This window comes from Indicator indicator, chromosome 16 (assembly GCF_027791375.1).
Source record: "Indicator indicator isolate 239-I01 chromosome 16, UM_Iind_1.1, whole genome shotgun sequence".
In the NCBI taxonomy this organism is placed as follows: Eukaryota; Metazoa; Chordata; class Aves; order Piciformes; family Indicatoridae; genus Indicator; species Indicator indicator.
Window position 1 is genome coordinate 23,816,646 of NC_072025.1, and position 12,122 is coordinate 23,828,767.

Genomic DNA, 12,122 nt, shown 5'->3' on the forward strand with positions numbered 1-12,122 from the left:
ATTCACCCAAAAGTGCTGAGGGAGCTAGCAGAGGAGCTTGCCAAGCTGCTCTCCATCATCTATCAGCAGTCCTGGTTAACAGGGGAGGTGCCAGATGACTGGAGGCTTGCCAGTGTGACACCCATTTAAGCGTGACACCCATTTACTAAAAGGGCCAAAAGGAGGACCTGGGGGACTCCAGGCCTCTCAGCTTGACCTTGGTACACGGGATGATTACAGAGTGGTTCACCTTGGGTGCACTCACAGAGCAAGTGCAGGATAATGGTGGAGTCAGGGCCAACCAGCATGGATTCATGAAAGGCAGGTCCTGCTTGACCAATTTCATCTCTTTCTATGGCCAGGTGACCTGCTTAGTGGAAGGGGAAAGACTATGGACATTGTCCACCTGGACTTTAGTAAAGCCTCTTCTTGAGAACCTAGTGGACCATGGCATAGCCAGGTGGACTCTCTGCTGGACTAAAAGCTGGCTGGGCCCAAAGAATTGCAATAAAAAATCCAGTCACCAATGGTGTTCCCCAGGGCTCAGTATTTGGACCAGACAAGACTAAGTCAAGCAGGAGTGTTGATCTGCTCGAGGGGAGGTACTGCAGGGGGACCTGGACAGGTTAAATGCATGGGCTGAGGTCAACAGAATGAGGTTTAACAAGACTGGGTGCTGGGTCCAGCACTTCGGTCACAACAACCCCAAGTGTGTCCAACAGGAGTAAGGAAGTCATTGTGCCCCTGTACACAGCCCTGGTGAGGCCACAGCCTGAGTACTGTGGGCAGTTCTGGGCACCGCAGTATAGGAAACACACTGAGGTGCTGGGACATGTCCAGAGAAGAGCAATGAGGCTGCTGGGGGGGTTGGAGGGCATGGCATACAAGGAACAGCTGAGGGAGCTGGGGGTGTTCAGTCTGGAGACAAGGCTAAGGGGAGATCTTGTTGCTCTCTACAACTCCCTGAAAGGAGAGTGTAGTGAGGTTGGTATTGGTCTCTTCTCCCAAGTAACCAGCAATAGGAGGTAAGGAAATGAATTTAAGTCATGCCAGGGGAGGTTTAGATTGGAAGTTAGGAAAAACTTCTTCACTGAGAGAGTGGTGAGGCATTGGAACAGGCAGCCCAGAGACGTGGAAGAGTTGCCCTCCTTGGAGGAATTCAAGAAGCTGTGGAACTTCAGAATATGGTTTACTGGTCACGGTAGTTGGGTTATGGTTGGACTTGGTCATAAAGGTCCTTTCCAACCTTAACGATTCTGTGATTTTTCTGGGTGAAAGTTACCAAGCTCTCTCTACTTCAAGGTAAATAATTTGTGAGCAGCTAAAATGGTTTTAGCTGATGGCAGGCAGCTGAGGAAAGTGTGCAATTACACTGCAAACTGATTGATTTTAAGCTTTAAAAATTTTGAACAGTCATAGAATTGGGTAAAGAGCTATGAAATAACTCATGTATCTGCAGAAAGGTAAAAACATAGTTCTTTGAAAAAAAAAAAGTTTGGAACAGATCCAGAGAGATACCACCAGTTGCTTCAAGAAATTTTTGCTAACACCTGTCAGAATGTAAGGAAAAACCTTTAAAAATAACATTTTTCTTAGAATTATTACTACTGGGGGAAGATGCCAAAATAATTTTTTGAAATAAGACCCTGGAATGTAACTGAAAATGCTAAACTACATAATGGAGATTTTACCAGAGTAGTGAGCAGCCTTTGTCACTCATTGAAGGGTTAAGGGCAGAGAAGAACAGGGCAGCAAATGTGTACAGAGTGGTCAGGACAAGCACAACTTTAGGAGTACAACAGTACCACAAAACCTGTGAAGGCAGGAGAACGGTAAGGAACCAGAGAGAGGACCTGAGGGTGCCGAAGCAAGGGTTGTTGGCTTCTCCACCTGCACAGTGGATGACTCAAGGTTTTAAACTAGCCCTTGGGAAGCAGGGAAAGGGACAGGGCTCGTCCACTTGTGCTCTGGCAAACTGTCCTATTTGCAGCTTCCTGAAAGACGGTCTTTGGCTGTCGTGCATGCACAGTGGCTCAAGCTTGGCTATTAACCATCTCTACACTATCCTGAGCCAGCAATTAAACCAAGTCTGTTGTGCCCCATTGTTCCCAGTTCTCCTGTTGGCTATCCCCTCCTTTGCAGTTTAATCTACCCAGAAATACTCCACCCACAAAACCAACTAGAGGAGGAGCCAGAACGTAACTGGTATTTCCTTATTCCAGCCACTGCTTGGTATCCTTTTCATGTCCCAACAAATACAAGACAGATCTCCAGCTCCATGCGTAACAGCATAGCCTCATCTTCAACAGTGCACCCAGCTGAAAGTTTGACCCAAGCTAGGAAGCCAGCTTAAACCAGGAACATATTACAAAAAGGGGAAAAACTGAAGATGGTTCCCCAACTTGAATGCCACAGCACTGCTAGGACAGAACCCTTTCTGGCAGCTTGTTTACACATGCTATTTATAGCACTTGCTTCTTCAGGTCTTCAACAGGTAAGTCTTACAAAAAAAAAAAACCTGTCTTCAAATGAATTTCTCCCAGAACATTTTTTTCTTAGCATTCAGCAGAATAAAATTAGAAATAGCTATTCCAGGCAACTCAAATTCCAGCCTTTTTATGCAATCACATTTACATCGCTAGCTAGCATTATTCCTTCTGTTAATAAATTTTCCTCCTGGTTCAAAAGAAGTGCTCTTAAAAGCACTTAAGAGAAGAACCATACAAGAAGCAGAAAAGCAAAAGTACTACTGTAATTGTACTACTTTAAAATGAAAAGCAGTTCTCATACGTTGAAATATTTTATGGCAACATAAAAAGCCTCATTACCACTTATTTTGCTACTTATCTGAAGACTATCATAAGGGTTACTTACAGAACAGACAATGTCAGAGACCAGCACACACTGATGATTCAGATCTGAGGGAGGGAAAAACTTCAAAACAAACAGAACAGAAAAATAAGGACAGGAATTCCTACCTTTAAGATGCTGCAGTCCAAGAGAACATAAGCATGTTAGCAGCGAAGAAGCATCATGCTCACTACTTTCACAAAGGTAAACACGCCCTATCTACAGAACCCTTTCAAATTCTTCAGAGACCCACCCAGCTAAGCTGCACTTCAAGATTTCTGACTGAAGGCAATCCTGATGTCATGAATCCACTGGGTGAAACTCTGCAGTAGCAATGCCCAGCGCCTTCCCTTGCGCTCCTTTCAACACAGGAGATGAAGAAATGCTTAAGTCACGTGGCACTGGGTGGCAGGATGAGATTTGCTCTCACCTATGCTGCTCTGAACACAAAGCAGAGGATGCTGTGCCGCTCGACTGCACCGCAAAGGAAAGGCCAAAGGCATCACTTCATACTGACACTTTTAGATGCACTATTAGATGAAGTATGGGGTTGCAAATAAAGCTAGAGAGAGTTCTGCTCTTATTGACCAGCCTCAATCAAACAAAGGTTTTACAGAAAGCATTACACCAGTTCCTCAGAAGATACAAAGTGGGATTTTTAAAATGTCTTAAGCAGAAACAGACTGAATGTGTATTTGGTCAGAGATACCATACAATGTACAGTTTACTTAACCTTATATGATTTTTCAATTTCCTTTTTATTTTTTTTAACTCCTTAATTCCCTGACTGAGGAATTGACACTCACTCCTCAGCAGCTTTCCCCAGTTTTCAAATAATAAGTAACAGCCTTCAGAAGTGTTAGCATTCATTAACATCCTGGTGGGCAGAACACCTTAATGCTGTTTGAAAGGAAGAACCTCACTGATGAGCCAGGAGCAAAGAACCTTTTACTAGCTCTTTCTTCCTGCTTGCAGTCAGCAAACAGAACCCATGAAATAGGAACAGACATGTCAGGGTTAGACACAAGTTTCACCTCACCCAGCATACTGTCCCTGAAGGAAGCTACTAGCAGATGGCTACAGAGGAGTACAAGAACAGAATGAACACAAATAGTAACTGATGATACCTCCAGCCTGCAGTAGTTTGGGGCTCACAGACTTCCTAAATCATAGATGGTGCTTATGTAAATAGCACAGGAGAGGCTCTTTTCCCACCTTAATTTCCACAACTCCTTCTAAGTGTATCGAAACTTTCATCATCACCTGTAAGGCTGCAATAAAAGCTATGACCCAGGCAACATTTGGATCCTGTTCATTTTTTTCCCCTCCAGAGAAAAGTGTGGGTTTGTCCATATGACTTGTTTAATTTTATTTTTTCCCCTTTCTTTTTCAGGAGTTCTATTTTGCAGCTATCATAAGTCTTCAATCCTCTTATACAACCAGGAGCGGTATTCAATAAGCTGATGCACCAGAAAAATATTAAAGATGAATTATTTCAGAGAGGTATTGTTATGGCTTTGCTGTTGCTTTAAATTAGTTCCCTACTTTCCCACATCTGAGCCACCAGTATGAATTAAGCAGAAGGTTTAGGAGCACTCTGCCAATCAGGAAAGCCTACAGCAAGCTGATTCATGGATCCCTTGGCTAACACTCTGCCAGTAATGCAGTAAGTAATTGGCAAAAACACCTCTTATGCCTGAATCCATGATTTCTTCACTCTTACACTGAATTGCAAAAGCTATGTTTGAGTGGAACAAATGTGGGGCTGCTAAACAAAATGGGAAAAAGTAGTTTTACACACTTTTGGAGGAGCATTTCTAAGGTAGCACCCATTGTCTATGTAGAACTATTACAAGATTACAGATACTGCGTGGTAAGTAGCGAGGTAAATAATACTCTCTTGATTAAAACTGCCCACTGACCTCTCAAATTACTGCTGCACTTTCCCAGTGCTTATCCTTCAGGGATCTTAAATTTGAATGATGCAAAAAAGAAAACCAAGTAACTCTGTATGTCTCACCAAGGAAAAAGAAAAATATCCTAAGTGTTACTAATCTTTACTTGCAGCACAACACTTAATCACGCAACAATGAAATTTAACTAGATAATGAAGTGTGTATTTGACTCAACTATTTCACATATCACTGGCAATCACGTGTAAGTTTACTGTGAAAAAAAGTATTAGAATAATAAAAATACACAAAATTCACTTCTGTCCATTTTCCAGTCAAATACATATAATAATTAAAGTGAATTCACACACTGGATGTGAGCTTTCATCTGAGCTTCTGAGCAGTTACATGAGAAGGATTATAGTATTAGTTAGCTTTCTCAGTAGAGAAAACCCTCTGGTAAATCTCGTGAGAATAATAGCCTTCTAGAATCAGAGCTGTTGTGTATGATGGTACCTGCTGAGGGAAGAAAATAAAGGCAAAACAAACCCAACCCCACCAAAACTGAAGGATTTCTTTTGTTTTGCTGTATAGAAAAAAAATAAGATTCCTCTGGGAGCCAACAGAAGATCTCTAAATTCTAAATGTATTGCCTATTAGTACCTAAGTACTAATCTTAGTACCTAAGATCCAATCTACAGCTGAGAGAGAGTAGGTTTAAACTGGATCTTAGGAAGAAGTTCTTCAGTAGGAGGCTGGTGGGGCTCTGGAACAGGCTGCTCAGGGAGGTTGTGGATGTCTCCTCTGTGGGGGTGTTCAAGGTCAGGCTGGATGAGCAGCTGAGTCTAGTTGAGAGGTGTCCCTGCCCATGGCAGGGAGGTTGGATGGAGTAGACTAAGGTCCCTAAGCCAGTCTATGATTCATTCTATGATTCTTGTTAACTGATTATCTCAATGGCAGACATATGTATACACAAAATGAGAATCAATTTAATATGATAGTAATAATTATTATTGTTATTTGGATTGTGAATTCTCTTTTCACTTCTAGTGAAACCTGTCTGGTTTCAGTCTGGCATTCCTTCAAGATTAGGGTTACAATCCTTGATATTCCTACACTTTCTGCTCCTTAAAAATCAACAAATAACTGAAAATTAATCACTCCAAGTCACATGTTCAAGGACATTAGTATCGTAACTCAATCTTGCAATCGGTAGTTTAAAAGCTAAACTCCTCTTCACCTGAATTCCTATCTTCTCCTAATACACCAACCTTGCCCTACATCAAACGGATGAAAGCTCAGAAAGCTTTCTCCTCAGGACTTTCCTACTAAGAAGTATGCCCTGATTCATAACCTGTACAGGTTTTTAAGTACAGAGGGTAATCTGTACAGGAGAGGGTAATTTGTAATTAATTAATCATGCCATCTGTCATAATTGGAGACTAGACACCTGATTTTGAACAAAGCAAACATCAAGGTCGTTAAGGTAATAAACACTTGTATGTGAATGCGTTTGCAGGACTGCATCAGGAACACGCAATTTCAATACACAGGCTGAAATCTTCAGAATGTTTATGTCTTTTAAAATTGTTTCAGAACTTAGTTCCTGGAAATTTAAATAAGAATTATAAAACTCAATACTCTGAGAAGCAATAACATGAAGGAAAATGACAACTGGATAAAAAGGGGATGTCAGTAGTAACACTGGACAGATAAAAACAGTGGAGAGAAGTGAAGGAACACTAACACTCTACTGCTGACCCAACCACCTCACTCCACTAAAATGCAGGGAACAGGACTATTAATAGGCTTCAAATAAGCCTTAGGAAAAGGGATGCAGAAAAAGACCTTTCCATTACCTGGAGACTGCTTTCTAACCAATTTTTCTCACACATGTAGCAATTGAGTGATAGAAATACCACAATTATGTTATCTCTTTCAAGTCGTTATAAACTCTTGGCTGCCTTTCATTTACCTATAGAACACAGTATCAATAAGCCTTCAGGACAGCAGTTAAGAATGCTCTCATATGTAGAGGCACAGAGATGTGTGTGGATCTACTGAAGAATGAATCTGGCTGCAGTTTAGTCAGCATTCTTCATGCACAATCTGAGTATGTTTTGTCTTTAAATCATCCTTGGTGAGAAGATTATGAATTAATTTTTTTTTTCCTTCACTTCACGTCAACTGGTCAGTGCTTGTCAAATTCACCTAACAACCAGCCACACCAGAGCAATTAAAATACAGCTGCATATCCACACTTCCACTAAGCGTGTTCTAATACATTTGAAAAAGAGTAACTGTGGTTGCTCAGTTATAGTAAGCAGTGTGCTAAAACACATGTGCTACTCACAAATCTTTCCTTCCAAATACAACACTGCTAATGCACTCAAATAACTGAACACAATACTCAAGGTGTGGCCTCATCAGTGCTGAGCACAGGGGGATGATGCAGGAGACCAGTACACAAAACCTTCTGGCTTCAACGCTAGAGATTTAATAATTAGTCTAACCAATTCAATCAGAGAGTTTTTAAAATTAACTTTCAACAGTTCCAATAACACAGGATTAAAAGATATCCTGTTGATCCTTGGAGCTGGAAGCACTGCTTGGACAATCATATGAAAATAAACCACCAGGACGTGTAACACTTGCACACAGGACAACGCTGCAAATGTTGTTTGATTACATTACTGGAAGACTCAGAGCATCAATCTACATCCATCTGCAATCCCTGTGATGCTTCACAGCCAGCAATTCCCTTCTCTGCATCAGCAACTAATTGAAGATTACAGCAAATGCTGACATCATACTGGTCAATATTTATCTTAGGGAAGAAGCACTCCTTTAGAGGGACCAATATTCTGTTGAAGATGATCAAGTAGGAGATTCTCCCTTGTGGAGATAAATAAGTAAAATAAAATAGTTTGAGTTTTACATTTGCCACATACACGAAACAGCTATAAAAGGTCTGTAGTAACAAAGTGATTCTGTGAGCTGACAAACTCCAGATGATCACACTTTTAAGATAAAGCCAGCAAGCAAAGACTCAACACTGTGAATGCAGAAACAGATACACCGGATTTTGTCACTTAACAACAAATTTTTTTTCCTTAATCAGTACATGCTGTCTTGCAAAATAAGGTTCACAATCTTATCCCTTGTTTTTTATGTATCTATTCCTTCTTTCAACCTAGCTACAGACATTTGGAAGATTTCAGGTTTCAACTCTCCAGCACTAGAATGAGATGCAGCAGATTCTTGGACAGCTACCATCAGCAGCTAGAACTCTTGACAGGGTTTCAGGGATGCACACACAAACAAACCTTCTCTACCACCTTGTAGGGCAGCCTGCAGCCAGCACCCTGAGCTTGTGTGTGCTACTTTGATTTCAGGGGGAATTTTAAAAAATTGTGAAATGTTTAAAATTAATGTTTTGCAGCACAGGTAAGAAGGAACCAGAAATAACTAAGGGTGTTTTAATTTACCACGTAAACTTTTTAACATAAAATACATTGTTGTATTCCTTCCTTGCTTGCTATATGTAAACCAGCAGCAAGCCAGCCTGTCTATTAACAAGTGTCTGACAGTTATCAGCAATAAACTTACTGGCACAGCATTTAAAAAGACAATGACTTGGAAAAGCTTAAATTCCTGAGATGTTTCTCAGCTGAGTCCAGGTCCATGCCTACTGTTAAGGAATAGTAAAAGACTGCCTCTCATCCATGCTGACACAAACTGGCTTCTAACAAGATTTCAGAGTGAACCAGGTAGCCTGAAAGAGTCATACAAAATACAACAAGGATTTACAGATTCATTTGGACAACTCTTTAAGGGAAAATACATAGAAGTAATGACTCCTACTGACAAAGTCTGTGATACTTGATGCTAACTTCAGGCTCCATCCCAGACTGCCTCTGGAAAAAGTACAAACAATGCCTATCCTGCAGTCAGGATATCAGGGGGAAAAAATAAAAAGACAAGGCACCTTATTCCCAGCTTTACAAGAGTAAAGTAGAAGCTACAAAAGTAGAAGCATAGAAACTCTCAAGGTTGTTTTCCATTCTTGTATTACAGGACGAAAACTCACATTACAAGTCTTAAAACTAGAATGGAAAGCAGCGATAAATATATTGGAGGAAATCCCATTTGAAGAATCACAAGTAGGGAACCACCTGGATTCAGCTGTAATTGCAATCAAGCTCTACAAATACTCAGGTCCAAATATATTCTTTTTAAAAAGCACATCCTTTAGTGCTAACTGCTTACCTCATGAAAGTATAATTTATTCTGTTGATGCTGACTCCTCAAAACAATCACACAGACATAAATGGAGACTGTAGACACTTCAGGGTAAATTCTCAGAAAACTGTCTCTAGACAGTTTCTTCTACCCAATTTGTTCTGTGTCTTGCTTTGGAATAATACAAGAAAAGATGTAGCTATCAATACCCAAAGGTAAGGTGTATCAACCTCCTAGCAGTAACTGACTCACTTCCTACAATCTCATTTAATATTGGTAAGAGGTTCTGTAGCTGAGTTCATTTGCTCTGCTCAGTGACATAACAGCTCTGCCTACAAATTTCTGATAGTAAAGATTCAAGCCAAAAATCCTTAAAAACCAAAACCAAACAACAAAGCAACCCCAACCATCCCACCTTGCACATTCACCAATGGATTAAAATGCAAATTCTTTTGCAAAGTGTTTTCTTTGTGCTAGACTTGTTGAATGTAACCATAGAACTACTAACCGCCCCCACTGCCCACACACACTGTATATGATAAAAAAAGTTGAGTCATGACAGTTTTACTCCATCTCAGGTCCCACAGTTCATTAATGGTGAACTACCAACATACGAAGGTGTCCAACTGCCAGATACAAACCACATTTACCCATTTCTACCCCTAAAACCTGGGAATTAAAACAATGGCTGAGAAGTGAAACGTGGGAATGATCACAACTAATAACCACCTGGGCACACAATCAGCCTCATGCCTGCAAGAACTAGATATGGTTGGACTGCAGTTGGATTTGTTGTATTCAAAGATCAAAAGTTGTGGCTCCTATGTTCCTTGCTGAATACTACAGGCTGTTCTGAGATGCCTATGCCTTTATTTTGTAATAGGTTCTGTAGTTGTAGTAATCACTAATAAGACTAGCATTCAAAATCCCCAAATTATCTCCCCATTCTACCCTTCCCACCCTATCTTATCAGGGTATGAGAAATGCTGTTACAATTTAGATACATCCAACTGACAAAGCATAGACCAAGAAATGCTGAATAATGCTATACTCAGTGATAACAATGGGGTTGTTAAAAATCTAGCAAAGGGTAGATTAGAAAAGATGATAGTGGAAAGGATTTCACTGAAATAAAAGTACCTACCTACACTTAAAATTGTGATCTTGAGAAACTCTTGCTCAACTGCCTTGCCAAAGGCACTTCCCTAGTTTGAACTGAAAAGTTCCCAAGTTGTCTTGAGTTGAACAGCTAGGGTTCAGCTGCAAGCAGCATCCCCATGTCCTGGCATGAAGCAGTGGGACCCGGATGGTGGAAGGAGAGAGGGGGCTCAGAAGTGTGGCCAGTAGATTGAGAGCTGGTTTTGCCATTTTGCTTTGGTAAGACTTCACCTGGAGGTCTTGTGTTCAGCTCTGGTGCCCTCAACACAAGAAGGACATGAACCTGATGGAGTGGGTCAAGAGGAGGGCCAAGAAAATGATCAAAGGGCTGGAGCATCTCTGCTATGAGGACAGGCTGAGGGAGCTGGGGTTGTTCAGCATGGAGAAAGCTCTGGGGAGACCTAATAGCAGCCTTCCAGTACCTGAAGGGGGCCTACAAGAACGCTGCAGAGGGACTGTTTCCAAAGGCCTGTAGTGAGAGGACAAGGGGCAATGGTTTGAAATGAGAGAGAAGAGCAGATTTAAATTGGATGTTAGGAACAAGTTCTGCACCATGACGGTGGTGGAACACTGGAACAGGTTGCCCAGGGAGGTAGTTTGAGGCTCCATCCTTGGAGATACTCAAGGTCAGGCTCAACAAGGCTCTGAGCAACCTGATCTAGTGGAGGATGTCCCTGATGACTGCAGGGGGGTTGGACTAGATGACTTCTGGAGGTCCCTACCAACCCAAACCATTCTATGATTCTATAACATGCCCAGAGGCATTTTAGTCCTGACAGAGAAATGCAACTCAGCATCTAGAGCATAATCAACTTCAAACCATAAAGAGGGCATTCTTCTGCCCTGGAAAACAATGGTTTAGGTTTTAACTGAAGTAATTATAGGCATGAATGGAAACTTTCCATTTATTGACATTCTCACCCACTCCTATGCACAGAAGTTCCCTCAGGAAGGCACCAAAGCAGAGAGAACACACAGAATATTCTAATCTCCTATATGCCAGTGCAGGGGAGCACTTTTTCCCCATGTAACTGCCAAGTGATTCCTGCTGTCATCTTGAAAGGGTAAGACTGAGGCTCAAACTGCCCTGCCTGAGAATTCACACTGCTCAAGTGCCTCTGGAGAGCACTGTAATTTCCAGCTAAATTATCCCATAAACTTCATCTTCTTTTCTCCCCTTCCCAATTGTTCTGATTTGCCAGTTCTAAGACCAGGACTAATGTAGAAGATGGCCACAGAGACTTTGGAGTCAGAGTCACCTGCTCCAGAGACTCTTCGTCTCAGCTCAGTATCTATTTTAATTTAACACCAAAGAGCTATTTAAAAGGGAGACAGAATTTGCTTGGTTTTCAATCAGATGAGAGGACTTACCTTCAAGAGATGATCCTAAAAACTGCTTCTTACAGTTCTGAGACTTTCATAGCAGTCCCTGTGATCAGTACCTCCTCACAGCCTAACCCATGCAGGATCATTACAAGCTGCACCTTAAGCATACCAACATTAGGTGGCTTCCTGCTAAGTGCACACACTGGTTTGAATCCTGTTCTGAACTAACTCTCCCCAGGGCAAAGTGACACTTGCTTTTCAGGTTATTCAAATTAGATCTAATAAAAAGTGTTAAGTACAGGAGTTTAAATCCAACATCCATCTCACTGCACTTCAGACAAATTCTAGTTATATAGTCTATACTTACTTAAAATAATGGATGGGAAGAATTCTGCTGGAGTTTCATTTCTGCATTGCCTAAGCTTGATTTTAGATGCAATGCTCCATGAAATTGTTCTATAAATAGGCAATATATACATTAGTCAGACCTTTCCTTTTAATCAAGGGAATATATCATATAATATTAAGAAAACCAAAAATAAATTCTCAGTGAAATTATAACACTGCTAATTACATCAGGTAAACAGTAAAAGCTAAACAAAACAACAAAACCCCACCATCATCACAAACAAACAAAACCAGCAAACAAAAACCAAACCCAATAAAGACCCCCCC

At 41.1% G+C, this 12,122-nt stretch overlaps 1 protein-coding gene across 1 annotated transcript in view; it reads right to left on the bottom strand.

Moving 5' to 3' along the window:
• The window catches only part of CERS3 (ceramide synthase 3), a 49,362-nt gene extending 37,521 nt beyond the window's left edge, over positions 1–11,841 (bottom strand). Inside the window, exon 1 of the mRNA XM_054387983.1 lies at positions 11,815–11,841. The gene's annotated coding sequence lies outside the window, so the exon portion shown is untranslated. The remainder of the gene's footprint in view (positions 1–11,814) is intronic.
• Positions 11,842–12,122: the final 281 nt, after the last annotated feature.